At 41.1% G+C, this 18,771-nt stretch overlaps 1 protein-coding gene across 3 annotated transcripts in view; it reads left to right on the top strand.

Annotated features, from left to right (window-relative positions):
- The first annotated feature begins 8,576 nt into the window (after nucleotides 1–8,576).
- The window catches only part of pik3r2 (phosphoinositide-3-kinase regulatory subunit 2), a 53,413-nt gene continuing 43,218 nt past the window's right edge, over nucleotides 8,577–18,771 (top strand). The window contains exon 1 of one of the 3 annotated variants that reach the window (XM_004910981.4): nucleotides 8,577–9,062. The gene's annotated coding sequence lies outside the window, so the exon portion shown is untranslated. Of the gene's footprint in view, nucleotides 9,063–9,171; nucleotides 9,286–9,511; nucleotides 9,534–18,771 lie in introns of those variants that run through there. The other 2 variants (XM_002934809.5, XM_031905196.1) reach the window with 2 other exon arrangements.

Here is an 18,771-nt window from a genome sequence, read left to right as displayed (position 1 = left end):
ATATTATTCCGCATAGCCTTACTCTTAGGGGCACATTTACTAAAATCTGGTTTTTTCTGGGCTTATACAATATAGTATAAATTTGGAGTAACCACAATAATTTCTTAAGTTCTAAAATGTCTCGAAAATGCTTTTATCATTTGTACAAAAATATGGCAATTGCATTCTGAAAGTAACAATATTTTTGTGCCGAAAAGTTTGTTATGTCACGAAAACCTTTCTGGCTTTGATACCTTCTATGTCTGGTTTTGGAAGCCTTCCATAGGACTCAATGGTACTCGACAGATCAAACTTGGCAAAAAATAGTCCCGAGGAAAGTGTAACCAAAGCATTAACAAATTTTCGAAATGTTCGTATTCTTTGCGCAAAGTACATTTTTTTTCGTGGAAATTTAACGATAATCACAGAACACTCATGGAATTTTACCAAACTTTTCACATACATTCCAAAATGTGCTATAAGTTAGAAAAAATATGAAATTATCTCAAAATTGTTTAGTAAATGGGCCCCTTAGTCTTACATTTGTCGGTAGGTACAGTTGGTGGAACTGCTAAATAATGGGACACAAAAGAGACCCTTTGGTTCTAAAGCGAACCATACACACGGGATTGTTTTGTACAATTTTCAGTACGTGTATGAAGGGCTAATGATCACAACCGATATCCTGTGCTATTGTTATTGGTCTGTTTGTTGGTCATCCCTGTGTGAAAACCTAATCTACTGATGTACCATATCTGTCAGTGTAAGATATGATGGGAGATTAAGAAATAGGAGTCACAGCTCCTCTTCAGTTTCTGATATTAATTTGTCAGCTCAAACAAACAGAGCAATAGAGAGGTGTTCATACCATGCATGGCCGCTTGTATGGAATCTGTAAGTTTGGCCTATTGGCCAATCAATTGGATACTGCGTGGGTCATGAAATATTTGGGTGCCTTATATATGATGCCAGTTTTTTTTTCTTAAGGGGGTCCCATATACCAAAGTCTTGCTCTGAGGCACTCATATTTTGCCCCTTCTGGGAGGCAGCATGAGCACATAGCCTTGTGTAATTTAGGGAATAACCAGCCAAAACTCACATGGCACCAAGCTCTGTGAAACAGTAGAGATATTGCAGCAGCTTTATATGCATAAAGCAGAAGTAAGCCTTTATAATATGTCTGTCAACCTCACAGGAGATTTTACAATAAATCCATAACTCAAAATCTACTAAATATCTATCTAAATAAATAGTATATATTTATTTACTACAGAATTTCAATAAATCAATGCCCAACCTTTTGTTTTACCATTACATGTAGTTACTACAGCAACAACAATTAAAGGTGACTTTATATGAATGGCTAAGCATATTGGCAAGTTGAACAGTTGGCATATTGGTATATAACATACGACTCTTCTCTTTTTCTTTGGTTTCAAAATTTGGTATGGCCTCCCTTTACTTTATCATAAGGTTTCAGTTTACTCCTTATCTTACCTTTACTCACATTTAAGTTCTATAAAGAAGTTAAGTTCTATGAAGAGCATGCAGCTATTCTCCCAAAGCTCATTTTATCAACCTTCAGTTTGATAGACCGAGTACGTAGTCACCCAATGACAAACTGTGCATAGTTTTGGGACTCTGGCATTAAACCAATAAAATTAAATAGGTGAAATCTGATTGGCTGTTGGTGGTTCCTCCCTCCTTTTCAAACCTAAAACTGCAGTCCCCTTGTGACCAACTGTGTAGAGTTTGGGAACCCTTGTGTTAACACTGTGAGAATGGCAGCAGGTTAAATTTCCCCATTGAAAGTCTAAAGGTAAAATCTGATTAGCTGTTCGTAGCTCCACTCACTTTTGGGCATCCAACAAATATCATATTTTTTTATTCAGGCTGACCCCATGACTATGTGATTCAAGTTTGGGGAGTGTAGCCTCAAAGCTGTAAGATTGGGAGCAGTTTCAATTTCCCCATTAAAGTCAATGGGTAACATTTGATTGGCTGTTGTTGGCCCCACCCACTTTGGGTCATCCAACAAATGTTGTGTTTCATTTGGAGTGACCCCATGATTATGTTATTCAAGTTTGGGGGGTGTAGCTTCAAAGCTGTAAAAGTGGCAGCAGTTTGAAAATCTTCCAAAGTCAATGGGAAAATTGGGGCGTTCGGAGCGGCGCCACAAAAAGACGGGGGGGGGCAGGATCACTTAAAAAAGCACAAGCAACCTGCTCTACTATAGGGTGAAGTGCGGAGTTGTACCCCTAAAACTGTAGGAGGAGTAGTGTTTAGAAAATGGGGGGCCCTAAGAAGAAGAAGAAAAAGTGGAAGAATAAGCTGAAGTCAAAGAACAGTATGTTGGGTTTTTCAAACCAACATAATTAGTGTTATAATTCAAGAATCAAATGAGGTTTGTCTGCCATATAAGCTGTTGCTACAGGGCTGATTATTAAATTCTGGTGCTAATTGCACTTCTTTCAGAGCTGCCACATACTAATAAACTGTATTATTTACTAATCAGCCTTATATTGTGGCATTTATATTCTATATATACAGTATATTTTGAGTCGGTCCCTAAGCTCAGTAACTGACAGCAGCACCGAGCATGTGCAGGGAATCAGCAGAAAAGATGGGGAGCTACTGGGGTATCTTTGGGGGCACAGATCTTCCCTGCTAAAGGGTTGTGGTTGCCTTGGGCTGGTACAAAAGCCCTAAACATAATGTGCAACATTTCTGCCCTACTATAGTTATAGTTCTCCTTCAACTGTGAAAAGCAAGCTAGAGAAACACTGCTAGGGCCCTTACACATAGACATTTCTTTCTGCGTACCCTGTGGTTGATCCTTTGCGCATTCCACCACAAGGGAATGCAGGAAGAAACACAGCCATTTCTTCCATTTGGGACCGTACAAATTTGGGCACAAGCAAGCTCATAGGTAGAACGCATCAATTTGCCACAGGGGAACGCAAGGTAAAACACCCATGTGTAAGGGCCCTTAATAAAGGACATGTCAACCCCCCAACCAAAAATTTTAGCAGTGAAAAGCCTCACAGCTTGATGTTTCTCCCTCTGCAAAGCTCTGTAACTCCCTCTCCCCCCTCCCTTCAGAATTCTGCTTGTCTGCCTGCCATGGTGCACATGCGCACTTCTCTAAACAGTGTTTTGTTAATAAAGTTTTTTTGTTTTTTTTTTTTAAAATCCTTCAAGAGGTCAGGCAGGAGGGGCTATGCACGCATGGAACATATACGCGCACTTGATGACGTCACCTGGCAAAATGGCCGCCGGGTGACATGGGAATCGGACAAGAAAAGAATGCGGTGGTGCAGGCTGTAGGAGGACATTGAGGGAGCGGCACTTATGCGGTTGAGGTGGCGGTAAGGCGCCCTATCCAGTAAAACTGAAATTAAAATTAGGGTTGGCATCTCCTTTAAATCATATGTTCATTCTCTTATAGAAGCTTCAATTCTAAATGTTTAACTCTAGGGCTCAGTACAACTCTACTTCAGCAACCATTTTTTCTAATCATTTTCTTGGCAAAATATTAGTATTTCCCCACAGCTTAAAACACACAGAGCAATAACCACAAAATGTATATTGGCACTCTGCAAGGGGCAGAATTTTGTAACAAACTGCAATAGTTCAAAGACTAACTAAGACAGTATAATACCAGCTCTTGGGATTCTATAATGCATTATCTAGAGCAGTATAATAAATGGCACTGAAGCTTACGGTTCCCCTATAGCTGTGACTATTTACAGTCTTTTCCTTCTCTTCTACTGGTGCTCTGAAGCTGCTGCTTCTTGCTCTACAACTTCTAGATTTGTGATTTGGACACAATTCTATAAAACCAGTTAATGCTGATGACAGAAAAGAGCTGATAACATGAATATACTAATCAGAGAATGACTGTGCTAGTGCTTTATATGACTTCTCAAAATTTCCCCTTTAAAGGAAAGTTTAGACTTCTGCAGAGTTCTATTATATAAGTAAAAGGTTCAGTTATTTCTAAGATTTAATCTGTGTCCATTTGTAACAGACAGGGGAAAACTGGAAGAAACTAGATCTCTGCCCCTCAAGCAGTATATCAATAAATTGAAAAGTATGTGAAAAATGCTAAAATAAAATTTCCTTGTATTCACACACACACACACACACACACACACACACACATAAAAGCATGGTTGTAAAAGACATTTAAAGGGAAAGTAAAGCCCAACAAAAATCATGCATCAGGGCTGCTTACTTCTGCCTGCATTTTTTCTACCAATGCACATTGGTATTACCCTATGTGTAAATTAGTGGCATGCACCCACTAGGCCCTGTAACCCTAAAGTTTGGAGTGGGTGTGTGCATCAGGCAAGTTTTTCTTACCAGGGCGGAGGAAGACAGATATCATCGGCGAGGCAGCAGATGTAAGTGGTGGTGGCTGGCCATCAGTGGAAGTGTACCCGTGGGCATATGTTTACACAGCACCTTTTCAATAAGCAATTTAACCAGTCTGTTTAATGAAGTTTAGGAGGAAACCCACACAGAGACAGGATGAACATGCAGACTCCCTGCACATGCCCAGTATGTACGTTAGTTGTAATCAGCCCCAACTTTGATATTAGCTTTCTTTTGCCTGCACCTGAAACCATTGTGAGTGCAGACACACGTGGCAGATATTTTGGCAGAAAAAATGGTGCTGGAGACTGCTTCCCAAAGAAACAATGGAATCATTAAGGCTGATGGACAGGGGCGCTGCTGCCATGAGGTGAGTTTAGTTACTGGGGCCAGCAAAACGGTAATAAAAGTAAAATTTGAAAATACAGTCAGAAAGGTCATGTAGAAGTTAACGGGAGCTGTCCTAAGCAAATTAAAACCATCTTTATTTAATTCGTGGTTTATTGTGGTTTTTTCAGCAGGGTTGGACTGGGCCTACAGGACACTGGGAAATAACCCAGGGTTGTACCACAGAGACCTTATCCGCACACCCTAGCACTCCAAAATTATATGCCCGGTGCACACTGCTGGAGGGATCGGCACCCTCCAAAACCAGTACAACCACAAAAAAAGCAAATGGCACTCAGGGCTACAAACAAGGGAAAACCCTTAAAAAGTTTATCACCTCCACAATAAACTTTTTAAGGGTTTTCCCTTGTTTGTAGCCCTGAGTGCCATTTGCTTTTTTTGTGATTGTAAATAACCCAGGGTCCCATCCCTAGTGGGCCAAACCAGCTTTTTTCTCAGCCTCAAAACACCGCACAAGCCACACAGCCCCTGACTATGGCGTTTTTCAGCCTAGTACTGGTGACGTAGCAAATCCCGTTTCCATTGTGCTAATAGTGCGAAATAGCAAATAGCTTGCTGTGCAAATACTGGCGTATTTCAGCCAACGCTTGAAAAATCCGTGCTAAGGCGTTTTCTAGCGTATTTCTGCATTGTGTGGTTTGCTTCGAGTCTTTTCAAGTTATTTCTATGGATGATGATATCGGGCGTTTTTCAGCCGCTGAGAAAATTAGAGAATACGCAGTGTAAAAACGCCTCGTGTGGCATCAGCCTAAACCTGATTCTAACTCACCCTATCCCAACCTGAAACCAAAACCACCAGGCTAGTGTTGTTACTTATAAGCCCACACCACCCCCTTCCATTTCCACTGAAGAAGGCGGGGCAGACTTGAACATATCAATAAGATAAGATCAATAAGATCAACAAACCAGAATGAGGAAGAATTGGAGTGTACTAGCATTGTGGGTGGACCACCCGCCCATGATCAGCCAAAGTGTTGGTTCGACCTGATCTTTCCATAACCTGTGAGTAACCCTGTGGTATAACTTTTAACCCACACAACACAACTTCAGCGGTATACCACAATTTGTTAAAAAAAAAGGCACAAATTTTTCCAAGGTGCACTATCCCATAGCAAGATGTGTTTGCTTTTAAACCAGTGACTAGTAAATGCTGCCTTCTGATGGTTGATATACATGGCTAGACCTATAGCAAACTTTATAGTTGGCATATAGTTAAACTTTATTGTTGGTACAGTAAGACTAGAGCATAAACTACCATCCTTATATGTTAATTGCTTTTTTTGCTTGAGTTTAATCTGGTGCTGACCATACTACTGGTAAAGCTAAACAGGCTGGCTGCACTAAATTGCCCTTTCCTGTCTATCCTCATGTTACATACACTCCTACAGAGGCTGGCATTTAGATGGTTGGTGCATGGGCAGTGGCGTAACGTGCCATGCCCCTCCTGCAAAAAAAATCTTCAAAGGGGCCCGGTGCAAAGTAGCAAACTTACCAGGCCCCCTGCCCTAACACATCCCCTTTCACCTTGACACATCCCCCCCACTCCCATATAAATCCATACTCCCTGCCCGCTCTCCTACCTCGAAGACAGCATGGCATATGTAAAATGTGCGCTTGGGCGTACAGAGAGGCATAATTAACTAGGGTACATGGGAAATACAGCAGCATTAATATACAATGAAACTTTGCACTCTCGAAACCTACTGCAACCACAAATGTTGTTAGATGCTTTTCCAGCTCCAGAAATTCCAACTTCTCCCTAAAAATTAACTTTGTCAAAGATCATCCTATCCAAAGACAAGGAACAGTTGGTGTTCCAAACTGTTGATTCGGCTTACTTCTAGAACAGCAGTTCTCAACCTGTGGGTCACGACCCCTTTGGGGGGTCGCCTAAGACCATTGGAAAACGCATATTTCCGATGCTCTTAGGAATCATTTTATGGTTGGGGGTCACCACAACATGAGGAACTATATAAAAGGGTCACGGCATTAGGAAGGTTGAGAACCACAAGAAATTTAGCAACTACAAAATATTTTTTTTAATGAATCAGACCCGTTTTAGATTGTAAGCTGTAACGAGCAGTGCCCTCTTTATCTTCTGTTTCAGTCAGTATTTGTGTATATAGCCATCTATTGTATAGTGCTTTGAAATACGTTGGCACCTTATACTGTATATATGTTTATAAAGGATACACTATACCATATGTGCTTTACAGTGGGTGAAGTAAATGGATAAAGATTAAAAAATAGGAATGAAAATTAGCCCCAGTACTTAAATTAGGGAGGGTTGTTCTTATGAGGAGGCAGCACACGATCACACAGTTTATACCATATTGAAGATTTGGTTTCAAAGAACTCCACCAAGAAGCGCTGAGTATTTGGGGGACCACCCTATTAACTGTCACACTAGCTTTCTTCTTTGCCTGCAGCTGGAAACATTGCAATGCAAACTCTTGCGTTTAAGTGCCAGTATCTGCCACGTGTGCCTGCACCCAGGCCCGGATTTGTGGAGAGGCCACAAAGGCCCGGGCCTAGGGCGGCACAAATTTGGGGGCGGCATGCCGCCCCGCCGCACCAAAATCTTAAATTTTGCTCCCATACGGAGCAATGGGGACTTCTCCCCACTGTTCCGTATGCAAGTGTGGCCTTCCGCGCATGTGCGCAGTGACCCGTTGTTCGCGCATGCGCACTTGTGAAGGGAGGTGGGGCGCAACTTGCGGGAGCGGCCTCGGGGCGACAAGACAAGAAATCCGGCCCTGCCTGCACCTAGGCCAACACATTGGCTTAGGGTGCAGGCAAAGAAGAAAGCTAATGTCAATGTTGGGGCTGATTCTTGGCTGAGGTCAGCGCCCGTGTCACATTTATTATTATTAATATTTATTTAAAAAGCGCCAACATATTTCAAAATGCTGTACAATAAGTGGGTTTCATTCATTGGACATACAGAGTAACATATAAAGCAATCAGTAACTGATACAAGAGGTAGAGAGAGCCCTGCCCAAAAGAGCTTACAATCTACAAATAGCCTAAAAGAATACTGTGGACATAATAATTATTTATGTTTGCTGGCCTTCTCAGCCCCACATAGAGACATAGATATTGGAAATCTGGCACTGCCTATTAATGAAAAGAGATAGTGATCCAAATATAAAATGATGTCTAAGTAAAGAAAATGTAATTCAAAGCAAACCCCTGCTAAAAATGTAATACAATTTTTAATGACATTTATAATTGCAATTTTAGTGGTGCACAGTATCTGTCACTTCCTGTACTGTTAAGGTCCCCATACACGGGCCGATAGAAGCTGCCGATATCTGTCCCTTGGACCAACTCGGCAGCTTATCTGCCCGTGTAGGGGCAGAAACGAGGGCAGGGCCCCCCAGGGCCAAACGATCGGATTATTTTTTTTTTTAACTTCAAGCCCCCCAATATCACTCACCCGTAGGTGGGGATATCGGGGGAAGATCCGCTCGCTTGGCGATCTCGCCAAGCGAGCGGATCTTACCGTGTATGGTGAGTTTTAGTCCTGATTCTGCTAAAAATGTAGCACTCCTCAAACCAAGACTCCAGTTCCCACAATGCTTTGCCTGGCTCTACACAGGAGTGTTAATCAGCTGGTTTCTGCTACATTGTTTCAAGAATCAGCAGTGTAGTATTTGGCCTAGATCTGCTCTATTGTTACAGAATATAACTACTGTGAATAAAAAATAATATAAAAAATTAATTATTTTTAAAGACAGTGCTCCTTTAAGAATTACATTTTAAAAGCCAAAGGCTTTATATACGCTATAATACAGCACGACAAGCAGCTCACAGAACACCCTTCTGTACAAGTCCGGTTTCTCAGAAATACAACTTTATTGTTCGGGCGGAATTCAATCACGCACTCAAACACATAATCATACAAAACTACTGTACTATGTGACGCCAGCAACCTGGGAATTGGTCGCTATGAGTACTCGGTAGTTGTCGCCAAAGCTCGGCTTATTCCATGACATCAAGTTTTTAGTTCGGAAGCTGTTCGGTTTTCCACTTCGTAGTCGCGGTGCAGGGCGTTCGGTTATTTCCGTCAGCTGTCGGGTCTCCTTTGACGCTAAGGCTTGGGTTTCGGCAAGCTTCGGCTCCTTTCGGATCCCCCCTGACAGCGAGGCCTCGGCTGTTTCCGGCGCCGTTCTGCTTTTTGTCCTCGCTGCATCATGGCAGTTCCCGGGAGTTTCGGCGTGTAAAGACTGGAGCAGAGGAGAAGAGAGGTGGAGAAATAGTTGTGGACACATGGGATGAAGAGGTATCAAAGACAGGTGAGATACCATTTACCCTTAGAAGCTGCACGGGTAGGCAGGAATGTGGCGGGGACAGGAGGGGGATTGTGCAAAGAAAGTTAGAGAGGGGGGAGGACTGAAAAGGAGGGCAACTAGTGGCTTTGCCTGCCAGCTCAGCCAAGGCCTGGCTACACGTGCAAGTTGGGAATGCTGTGCCTGCAGAGTTGGACCCCCTGCCCACGGTACGGCCGTGCTTGTGCAGGTACGGACACCCTTGGCGCTTGGCCCTGGCTTGAATTCGTCTGCAAACAAAAGTCTTGCAGGAGTAAAGGCTATCATGGCAACCCGCACTTACTGAAGGCTGCAGCACAAGGAAAAGTGCATCTGGCACATAAGCACACATAACTAAATAGGCAGCAAACCTCAAAATGAGAACATCATATTGCAATTATCTGTAAAACTAAAGGGGATTAGAACTCAAAAATGCAATTTTGCCTAATGAAAGAAATTGTAAGTCCTAAGCAACTTTTTGTTATACATTCAGCAAACATTTTCAGTGGTTTAAAGGTTATTTGTATGCGTGATTGCAAATGAAAGCAGCATTTATGTCCCTGTTCCTACCTGCACTGCTGCTTTTACGCCTTTTGAAACAGTGTATCAGTTGCTTTTTGCTATTTCAATTCAAGCATTCAATAATTCAAAATTCAAAACCAGCTGGACAAATTAATAGAAATGGGCAGACAGCTTACTGCTTTCAATAGCAGTTATATGTAGGAATAATTTTATAACCGCTGAAAATTTGCAACAAATTTGTATTGGAAATGATGGATGTCTGTTCCCTATAACCTGGATTTCCTTAAACAGAAATAATGCTTGTCATATCCTATAGTGGTGGCACAACATGCAAATAGTTATATGGAAACTTTGTCATTGGTTGTTTGCAGTATATAAAAGTGGGTATAATGTAAAGTGATCAGATCATTTGAAAAGTAAGAGACCCTATAAAATTCCTTTAGTTGGAATTGCTGCACAACAGTTTGCATTTTTTTAAATTGTCCATGAATTTCTGAGATGATCTTGTATCTTCTTAGTACAGCTTTAAGTACAGTTCTCACACCGCAAAGAACTAATGACCAAATTTGCCTAGAAACCATTTTAAAATGCTGGCGGTGTGTTCAAAGGACTTGCTATGCCAAATAAGTTGTATTGATGTAGATATTCTTGGAATGGTGAAAATAACTTTATTTATATGTATGATGTTATTCAGGTTTAGAATGTCTTAGCTTGAATGCTTGTGACATTGGGTGGTTTCCGGTAAGGAATCTCTTCATAATTTAGATTACCATATCTGAAGTCTGTTAAACATCAAATACAAGCTACTGTTTTATTATTACAGAGAAAAAGGAAATCATTTTTTTTAAATTAGAATTACTTGCTTACAATGGAGTCTTATGGGAGATGGCCTTCCTGTAATTTGAAGCTTTCCGGATAACAGGTTTCCGGATAAGGTAATCCCATACCTGTATAACAAATTTTCTTTATTAGTGCTTTAATTTGGCCACACATAAACTGGGCCAGATTGGGTCATCTAATCATACTGCAGGCTTATATAAGTGATCATATCTACATGCCAATGCCCTTTGCGTCCAACAGGGTTTTTTAACCTATGCAGTAGAAATCTGCTGGGCAAGCTATCGGAAAGGGACAGTGCACTGCTGACTTGGTATGGAGTGGCCAAGTTAGGAGCTTTTATTGGCTGGTGTATGACTAACTTAATAAGGGCGAAGACACACAGGGCAATTAGTCGCCGTGACTTTTTGAAAATGCGCATGCGATTAGTCGCAACGGCGCCCATTATATTCGACATTATGGTTGAAACGTCACTGCGACTAATCTTCGCCCTTAAGTATACAAGTCATATTCATTTTGTTGCAGTACAGCAGGTGATAAATGCAGTTGCTCAAGGCTTGGCCAGAACTGTTGAATGCTTCATATTTGCCAGACCATCACACCATCTGACAATAGTGTTTTAAAAAGTTGTCTAATTCAAGTTCTGCATTTGAATAAAGGCACATCTGTTGCTGTACATGTGCTGACAACTGCTATACAATTTTTTATTTAACAGTTTGCTCCATAAAACGCCCCTTTATGGAGTATGTTTGCATAGGTGTATATAAGGCTATCTAGCTAGTAATGCATCAGAAGACCTGTTAAATGTGAAAGTATTAGTTAAATATATGCAGATAAAAACATACTTTCTCTCTAACATTCTCCAAATGACCTTGGTTCATGAGCTGCTAAACCTCAGGCTGTCTGGCAGCTGGCACCCAGCTCTCTCTCCCCCACTTACATGTGCAACCTGATGCCATATCGGCTCCCTGCTTTTATTCCTGATGGCAGTGTGAACTCAAGCTGATAACTGTCTAATATAGGGAGGTTCAAATCCTCCCTTTTTTTATTACAAAAATCAGATGCCGTGACACTTTCTCCAAGTGATTTAAATTTGCACTTTTTCTAACTACAGCAATTTTTGAACACATGGTTATTGCCCCTTTTAGCCATACAGTCCTGCTGAAACCTTTCTTCTGGAAGAAATAGCAGCCTTGTTATCTCTATATCTTTCTTTCTTATTAGAGAATGTATTATCAGCCAGAAATATATCATTTCTACTGTCTGCACTGGGAAAGTATTGGCTAGATGGTAGCCCCAGTAATAGCAAGCATGGTACAAAGGGGAGGGGGAACTGATACTATAGGTAAGAAAACCTATAATAAAATCTGGGTGAGGGTAGCAGGGAAAGAATGGGGTCCCTTTCTCAGTAGATATTTTTTTCCCTATACCATGTAAATGTTTTTGTCAAGAATATACACACAACCACAATTAGATTCAAACATTTTTTGATTTAGGTAGGTTTCATTATATACTTGATCAGCTGGTTTATGTTTTATAGCTGTTTGGGACATGGACCTTTTACTAATTGTGCACAGAGCCATGATACACAATGTAAGATACAGCAAGTCCTTGTACTGTAGAGTTTGAGACAAGATTAATTAGCAAGAATCAAACCCAAGGTCTCTGTGACAGAAAAGTATGGGATCTGTTATGGCTGCTAAAATTTAGGGTATTGGCAAACAGAAGATTTTGTTGCCTGTGCTTAGCCTTCTCCAGCTTGGCTGACAAACTATCTGAAGCCCTACTACACAATGCATATTTTTTACCACCAGCCATTTATAGTGATCCTGGTTGGAAGGTATCTGTGGTTGTTTTTATGTATTAAGCTCTAAACTCACATTTTGATATATCTGCCCTAAGTGTTGGTAACAAAACATTCTTCCTGCCATAGCCCTAAAAGATCATTAAGTGTTTTGCTCACATGCTAGTGTAGTTAAGTATATGTAACAAAGTAATTTAAATAGGACATGGGAATTCTGGAGCTTTCTGAGTAATGGTACAGTAAGATATCCCATATCTCTATTTGAATGGTTTTCTTTTATATCCATTCTGTGACTTGTGAATGGCCTTAAAAGTAGGTCAGCTGTAGGGTTCAGTGCTATTTAGCAATCATGCATGCAGGTTATGAGCAATGGGTGTCTCATTCCTTTCTGTAAACCTTCTGTGGAGTGCATGGCTTTGACAGGAAAGAGATATTGCCATCTATATAGTCAATATATGTATAAGGGATAAACACAATCTCTAATTTATTTTGGGATTTGTCCTCTACAGGATTCATATTGAACAAATCCAAGTGCATGGCTAAACAAGGGATCCAGTGGTTCAATAATAGAGGAAGCAATCCCCGTGGTTGCGGTCGGGGCAGGGGGGCCCGGACTGCAGGTTCTGCTTCCTCCAGTGGTGCATTTAAATCTCTGCTCAACACCAGCTCTCTGGTAGGAGGGTGGACTGGAATAGGAATTTTAAATGCAAATGCATCTGGGCAGATGCGTCATTGTGCAGTGAGAGAGGGGATGTGGAAAGGGGGACAGGGGTTTGAGTCGTAACGTCACTGATCTGATCCCTTAAAATCGTGTTGCTTTAGACCACACGACTACTGAAATGACCAATTTCTTTCTACCATTGCAAATGGCAGTTAGTAATATTACCGTATGTTTAAGTTAGGGATTTGCCAAATCCTTCATGGAAGATTTGGTGCATCCCTATATATATATATATATATGTGTGTGTGTGTTCTGCCCATCAGACACACGGACTGCTGAATTGATTATTTAGAATTAGCTTTGACCCATTCATTGCTGTAAAACACAGAAGTGGGGTAACTAGCTATACAGCAGACATGGAGTTCCCCCCTCTCTGACCTGTAATATAGCAGTGCAGCCCTGTATGTGTGACGCGAACAGGCCAAAAGGGGGAGTCGGGGGTGGAGGGACTGTTCCCACAAGGCCCTCTCAGAAGATTTTTTTTTTTGCAGGGGGACCCAGCGCACCCAAGTTAAGGTGGCCATACACAGTCAGATTTCAGGTACTGATTCTGGTCCCTCAGACCAATTCAGCAGCTTATCTGCCCATGTATGGACACCCCCCACCCCCCAACTGCCCTGACTGACCGATATCTGGCCTAAAATTGGGTAGATATTAATTTGGGCAGGTTTGATTCTCCATCGGATCAGGGACCATATCGGTTTGTTGATGTGGTCCTCTGTCCGATGATGCCTATGCCGGCCTAGGGTCAAGCGATTGCATTAGCCAGCTATTGCCCACCTTTAGGTAGGCTTATGAGGAGACCTTGCCAAATGAGCAAATCTTCCCATGTATGGCCACCTTTATTCTGCTTAAATGCAGTTTTAAAAAGTGCGCAAATATTCTGCTGTACAGCACTACATTCTCTGAATACTTCTGAATGGCAAGCTCCCAATTGGACACACGTGGATCGGTGGTAGGTGGACTTTGCAAAAAGCCTCTGCCGAAGGGATCGTTATGGCACCGAAGTGTACCTGGGCCCTTAGTTAAATATAGTGATAATATAAGCTTGCTATTCATTCCCCTTTATGCAATGCAGCATTCTTTATTAAATGTCAGACTATCTGGCAGTAAGTAATAATAGGCATGATTTTTCAAATAGTTTGTCCTTATTCAATTTTATTTTAGAGCACATTAAAAAAAAAAAAAATAATAAAAAAAAAAAAGTAAGAAAGAAGTACAAAGTAAATTACAATGTCCTTTTTAAAGCAACCAAATCCTGTTCCTCAGTAGATGGAAACCACCTTTTCTGCTATATGATACAGAGGTCGGTGAAGCATGCAGATTGTTTTTCTGGTTTTGCTTTTTACCTTTGTAAAGACAGATATATTTAAGTACAAATAACCAGTACATTGTATATCATAGCTTTGCCATATTCACGGGTTAATATTGTCCAAATGATTTTTCAAAATTTGTTGCTTTGTTGCGTCATAGAACTTTGAGGTGACTTCTGATATCATCCTACTTTACAGCAGGGGGTACATTATTAACATGTATTATATAATATTATAATAAAAGTGAGTTTCACCCTCATGCCCTCAAGGGAGATTGTGTAGAAGCTGTTTTCTGGAACTATACTGGACTAGTAGGACTGTGCAGTGACCCAGTGCTCTATTTACTTCAGTGTCTGATGCCTTCTCCTTTTTAGTTTCATGCCATTCAGTACTGCCTCTTAATGGTATTGGTACTGCAAAGACTTCTGCTTTGCTGTGGTTGGGGGCAATTTTTTAATGTTAAAAAAAAAGTGTCTGACAAGTATTAGATTTTTTAAGTTGCTGAAGGCAATGTTTTGAACTCATTTTGGTAGAACCATGCAGGAACACTGGGCAATGCTTGTGCAAATCAGCATTAGCCTCCATGTAAATATGTCTAGAAGTTGCATTTTTCCTTTAATTTAGTGTGTACCCATATCTAACACCATAAATAGAGCAACAAGTAGCCATTGCTTCTTTAGTAAAAGATAAAGCTGATTTTGAAATTGAGATGTTTTCTACATGTAAAGTGAATCTGCAAATAGTTTTAGAAAATTCAGATGGGATGATTATTATTGTTTTTAAAGTTCAACTCATAAGTGACTTTAGCATCTAAGTGCAATCGCACCAGAGATTGATTTCTAAATGTGTGCATTTGGTCCATGCAATTCAGTAACAAAAAAGTACTGCATGAAATATTGGTGCATGTTTGGACATAATTACGCTGCAACTTTTTATGCAATATTTACACAGACTGCATATCCGTAAAACTTGTTTGTTTTGAGTATTTTGTCAGCAGACCGCTCACTAACGTCAAAAAAGTAATTTTGTTTTGAACATTGCTACGTGTTGATAGGCATGAATGAATTTATAGTAGTAATAATCCCCACCTGCACCATACACATGGAAACTCAGAATCCCAAATAAACTGTCAGTATATTTCTGTGGTCAAACTCATTCCACTGTGCAGTGTACTTTTAGTTAAAATGTTTAGTTGAGGTAGGTATCTCATATTTAGAAATCCATAATCTAGAAAACTCTTAATTTCGGGAATGCCATATCCCATAGACTCCATTCTGGAAGATGAAGTCCCATACCTGTACTTGCGGCATGGGTGTTTTTTAATTAACCTTTTTAGTGCCATAGGACGTAGATTCTACGTCCTAGGTACCAAGGGACCAAAGTGCCATAGAACGTAGAATCTACGTCCTACAGCACTAATGGGTTTACAAGCGCTGCGCTTGCTTTTAAAGCAGCGCAGCGCTTGTAAAGCCTGCACAACCCCCTAGGCAACGAGCAAGAGAGGACATACTCCCCGATCCGGGTCCCCCAGTGCCGCCGATCCGGGTCCTCAGCCAATGACAGCAGTGGACACGCATTGATGACGTGTCCACTGCTGTCCCTTTAATTGTCGCCGCCCCCGCCGTCGCCTCTTCACTCTGCTGCCACGTGAGACTGCTGGAGCCCCCCTGCTGCCTTCCTGCTGCCTTCCTGCCAGATTGGTCGCCCTGATCGCCTGCCTGCATTGTGTAAGCTGAACTACAACTCTCTAACCACTGTTTATTTTGCTTATTTCTATCTCAACTGTCTAAAATTTTTTTTTTTTTTTTTTTCCATTTCTTCTTCTATCTTTGTCATTATTACACTTTTACACACATACACACTTATTTACAACTTTCCCAAGCACACACAGACACTTACACACACACTTACACTTACACTTTTTTTTTTTTTTTTTTTTTCTTTCTTTCTTTCTTTCTTTCTTTCTTTTCTTTTCTTTCTTTCTTTGCTTTCTCTGGCAGTCTTTTTTTTTTTACTAAAACTTTATTTCTGATCTTGCTCTATAATTATCTGATTTATTTGGTTGCATTTTAGTGTTTTTTTTGCATTTTCATAATTGATTTCTGTTTTTGAATTATTCTATTGCACTATAACTTTTGTATTGCTATTGGGTGCTGAATTTGCAGTGACATTGGTGGATCCAGGGCTCTGACCACCGATTTCATTGCAATAATTGTTCTTCTGTTGGTTTTTATTTGAATTTACTGATTTTATGGTGTTTTATCTTTGCATTGTTCTTTATTGTGTATTTAGTGCCCCAAAAAGGTTGCTTTTGCAGTGACATTGGTGGATCCAGGGCTCTGACCACCGATTTCATTGCAATTATTGTTCTTTGATTGCTTTTAGTGGTTTTATTCCATTTTAACTTCATTTGATTTCAGTTGTTCTAGAAAGGTCCAGAGGTGCTAAGATTGTTCTGGTAGTTTCTATTGCCAAGGGTTAGGCTGATGCCACACATGGCGTAGGGCTGATTTTTTCAGCAAGTGGAAAAACGCTTGCCGAAAATTCAGCCCTACGCCTGCTACTTGTGCCTGCACCCGAATGAATGGAATACGCTCGGGTGCAGGCACATGTAGCCGATATACGCATGAAAACGCGAGACTTTGCATTCTCACGCGTTTTCATGCGTATATCGGCTACATGTGCCTGCACCCGAGCGTATTCCATTCATTCGGGTGCAGGCAAAAAAAAAAGGGGTGCATAGAGTGCAGCCCCAATATTATGCATTTTCAGGTTTGGCGGCCATGTACTTATGTGCACCCATACATATGGGGTATCGTTTTATTCAGGGGAACTTGCAGATTTATGGTTAGTAAGTTTTTGGTAGTTGCCATGGAGATTTTGGGGAGAAATCTAGGTTTGCATCTGGTTTTTCCTTGATTTCTGACCAAAGCGTGACTTCTGCAAGGGACTGCGGCCACAATTTTCCATGTAGAAAGAGAAGAGTGGTGTCTTTGAATAGCTGAAGCTGTGCACTTTTCATAAATATATAGTTTGCGGGGGTTATTTCACAGGTAGGGGGGTGTTTAGACTAAATAACTGCAGGTAGAGCACATAGAGCACAGACCCCCCTTATGCATTGCCCCTGTTTGGGGGCATTTGGTGGCCACGTCTTTATGTGCACCCATACATATGGGGTATCGTTTTATTCAGGGGAACTTGCAAATTGAGGTTTAGTAAGTTTTTGGTAGTTGCCATGGAGATTTTGGGGAGAAATCTAGGTTTTTTTATCTGGTTTTTCCTTGATTTCTGACCAAAATCTAGGTTTGTATCTGGTTTTTCCTTGATTTCTGACCAAAGCGCTGACTTCTGCAAGGGACTGCGGCCACAATTTTCCATGTAGAAAGAGAAGAGTGGTGTCTCTGAATAGCTGAAGGTGTGCACTTTTTGGAAATATATAGTTTGCGGGGGTTATTTCACAGGTATGGGGGTGTTTAGACTAAATAACTGCAGGTAGAGCAAAGCCCCCCGTTATGCATTGCCCCTGTTAGGGGGCATTTGGTGGCCACGTCTTTATGTGCACCCATACATATGGGGTATCGTTTTATTCAGGGGAACTTGCAAATTGAGGTTTAGTAAGTTTTTGGTAGTTGCCATGGAGATTTTGGGGAGAAATCTAGGTTTTTTATCTGGTTTTTCCTTGATTTCTGACCAAAATCTAGGTTTGTATCTGGTTTTTCCTTGATTTCTGACCAAAGCACTGACTTCTGCAAGGGACTGCGGCCACAATTTTCCATGTAGAAAGAGAAGAGTGGTGTCTCTGAATAGCTGAAGGTGTGCACTTTTCGTAAATATATAGATTGTGGGGGTTATTTCACAGGTAGGGGGGGTTAACACTGAAAAACTGCAGGTAGTGCACATAGAGCGCAGCCCCCAAAATTTCAACTGAAATTGCCCTTATGCATTGCCCCTGTTTTGGGGCATTTGGTGGCCACGTCTTTATGTGCACCCATACATATGGGGTATCGTTTTATTCAGGGGAACTTGCAGATTAATGGTTAGTAAGTTTTTGGTAGTTGCCATGGAGATTTTGGGGAGAAATCTAGGTTTGTATCTGGTTTTTCCTTGATTTCTGACCAAAGCGCTGACTTCTGCAAGGGACTGTGGCCACAATTTTCCATGTAGAAAGAGAAGAGTGGTGTCTCTGAATAGCTGAAGGTGTGCACTTTTTGGAAATATATAGTTTGTGGGGGTTATTTCACAGGTATGGGGGTGTTTAGACTAAATAACTGCAGGTAGAGCACATAGAGCACAGCCCCCCCCTTATGAATTGCCCCTGTTTGGGGGCATTTGGTGGACACGTCTTTATGTGCACCCATACATATGGGGTATCGTTTTATTCAGGGGAACTTGCAAATTGAGGTTTAGTAAGTTTTTGGTAGTTGCCATGGAGATTTTGGGGAGAAATCTAGGTTTTTTATCTGGTTTTTCCTTGATTTCTGACCAAAATCTAGGTTTGTA

Source organism: Xenopus tropicalis, chromosome 1 (genome assembly GCF_000004195.4).
Source record: "Xenopus tropicalis strain Nigerian chromosome 1, UCB_Xtro_10.0, whole genome shotgun sequence".
NCBI classification, from domain to species: Eukaryota; Metazoa; Chordata; class Amphibia; order Anura; family Pipidae; genus Xenopus; species Xenopus tropicalis.
This window is presented reverse-complemented; position numbering and strand designations above follow the sequence as displayed.